Source organism: Alligator mississippiensis, chromosome 3 (genome assembly GCF_030867095.1).
Source record: "Alligator mississippiensis isolate rAllMis1 chromosome 3, rAllMis1, whole genome shotgun sequence".
Lineage (NCBI taxonomy): Eukaryota > Metazoa > Chordata > Crocodylia > Alligatoridae > Alligator > Alligator mississippiensis.
Genome location: NC_081826.1, coordinates 160,752,172 through 160,754,921, shown reverse-complemented (window position 1 = coordinate 160,754,921; position 2,750 = coordinate 160,752,172). Strand labels below are relative to the sequence as shown.

The 2,750-nt window shown below is 44.8% G+C and overlaps 1 pseudogene; it reads right to left on the bottom strand.

Annotated features, from left to right (window-relative positions):
* Window positions 1–510: 510 nt before the first annotated feature.
* LOC102562764 (cyclin-dependent kinases regulatory subunit 2-like) lies at window positions 511–825 on the bottom strand (annotated as a pseudogene).
* Between the last annotated feature and the right edge of the window lie 1,925 nt (window positions 826–2,750).

Genomic DNA, 2,750 nt, shown 5'->3' with positions numbered 1-2,750 from the left:
TTCTTCCCCATTTGTGAGCATCAGATCAACAACATGCAAGATTTAAACTTTATTAAACAAAGCAGTTCATTGAAAAGACAAATAGGCGCTTATATTAAGAGTAAAGGAAGGTAACTTCATTAATCTGAACACCATAGCAGCCTACTTGGAATTGCATTTGATTGAAATATGTTGCTGTGAGTAATACAGCTCATGCACAGGTATGGATTTCATAGATTTCTAGGGTTAGAAGGGACCTATTAGATCATTGAATCCGACCCCCTGCTCTGGACAGCAAAGAGCGCTGAGATCAAGTGACCCCACCCAGGTGTTTGTCTAATCTCCTCTTGGACACCTCCAAGGTAAGGGAAGGCACCACCTCACTTGGAAGTCCATTCCATATTGTGGCAACCCTCACCATAAATAATTTTTTCCTGATGTCCAATCTAAACCTACTCTCCTTCAGTTTTTGGCCATTGTTTCTAGTAACCCCAAGGGGCACATTGGTAATAGGCTTCATACACTTTTCAGGTATTCACTGAATACTACCAGCATATATACACTCATATACATAAAGTTCCAGAAGATTTGATAGAAGATTTCCAGAAATAAAATTTCACTTTTGCTATTTCAGAAGTGGTCTTCTAAAGGGAAAAATGTGTGGTTCTGGCTCATGGATCATGTAGTGAACCCACCCAAGACTTTGCTGGACACCAAGTCTTCTCCATTCCTCATCAGTCATCAGATGCATTTTTGGTACTTGCTTTGAAAGTTTTCTGGGCAACATAACATGACATAGTGCTTGTCAAAGTACTTGTACGAGTAGTAGATCTGCTTGTGGGCCATGGCAAATGTGGTGGCCTGTGCAGACATGGCTCCGGCTCCCCTCACATGTGGCACTCACCGACTAACTCAGCATCAGGTCAAGAAAAGTGCTTCAGCACTTGCACCAGAAAGTTGTCCCAAATACTCTCCAAAAACTTCCAAGATTGTCTATGCACTACTATATTGCCCTCCCAGCATATGTCCGGATGACTGAAGCTGCCTAGGAGAACCAGGGCCTGTGATCAAAAAACTACTAGCTGTTTGAAAAAAGCCTCATCCACGACTTCCTCCTGGTCTGGTGGTCTATAGCAGACCCCCACCACAACATCACCCTGTGATCCTAACCCAGAGATTCTCAACAGACCAATCTCCAACTTCATACTGGAGCTCTGAACAATCATATGGCTCTTTTACATAAAGTGCAGCTCATCCTCCTCTTCTCCCCTACCTGTCCTTCCTGAACAGTTTGTACCCTTCCATGACAGTGCTCCAGTCATGCGAGCTTCCACCAAGTCTCTGTTATTCCAATCATGTTATAGTTCCATGACTGTACAAGGACTTCCAATTCTTTCTACTTGTTTCTCAGGCTCCGTGCATTTGTGTACAGGCACCTGAGGTAACTAATTGATTGCCCTGATTTCTCAGGAAGTATGAGAGCAGTTCTCATGTTGCCCCCTCATGCTTGCTCTTCTTCCAGGTCTCTTGCTTCCCCATTTACATCAGGGCTTGGTCTCCATCCCATGGTGAACCTAGTTTAAATCCCTCCTCACTAAGTTAGCGGGCCTGTCCGTGAAGATGCTCTTCCTCCTCTTCATCAGGTGGATCCCATCTCTGGACAGCAAACCTTCTTCTTGGAAGAATAGCCCATGGTCAAAGAAGCCAAAGCCCTGCTGGTGACATCACCTGCATAGCCAGGTGCTGATCTGCAGGATGCACCTGCTCCAGCCCGGGCCCTTTCTCTTGACTGGAAGGATTGACAAGAACACAACTTGATCCCCAGACCCCTCACCCTTCCATCTAAAGCCCTGTAATCACTTTTAATGTGTTCAGGGTCTCCCCTGGCAGTATCACTGGTGCCCACATGGATAAGTAGAATGGGGTAGTTCATGACACTGTCCAGGGTAAGGATCTGGAGATCAGATGCTGAATACCAATCCAGGGAGAAATCCACAGGGCAAAATCCAAAGAAACCCAGAGCCAAACTAGTCAGAAGCCATGTAACAGAACTGCAGGAAAATTCAAGCCAAAGTCCAGAAGTAAGCTGAAAACCATGTTCAGGAACCAGGGGAACCAGAGTGCAGAAACTAGGACACTTGCCACAGCAGAACTGGTGACTGGCCTGCTCATCCAGGGACCCAGCTGATGCTAAATGGATAGGTGGTGCTTCCGAAAGCCAATCAGGATGCTTGCTGCTCTTAAATTGGGGCAGAGTTCATTAGATAGGGCTTGCTGCAGGTATGCCTGCTGTGGCACTTGGTTCAGGCTGGCCTGCCTACTCAGAGTTCCTGACAGCACTTGGTCCAGGGTAGTCTGCCTAATCAGCACCCCTGAGACTCCACTCTTTGATTTCTACTCTATCCAAGTTTAAAATAACTGTCCAGGAGCAATTTACTTCATGTCTCATTATAATCTACTTGATTCCTGCTAATCTTTTCAACCCAAAGGTCTTCATGACCCCCCCAATCCCTGCCACCCCTTTCATTTTTAATGATTTAGATGTTCCACCAACTAAGCTATCCTTTCTTCTGCAATGTTGCTATCTGGTAGCTTCTATGGGTCTTTCTCCTGTTATTTCACAACCCTGCAGACTGTTTATAGCTCTACTTAACAAAAAGTTTTTTTTTTATGGTGGCACGAATGAAACATCAAGCAATGCCTGCTTCCAGCCTAAGAGTACTAAATAATGTAATAAAATCAATACTTTGAAATATTCCTTTCTGGATCAA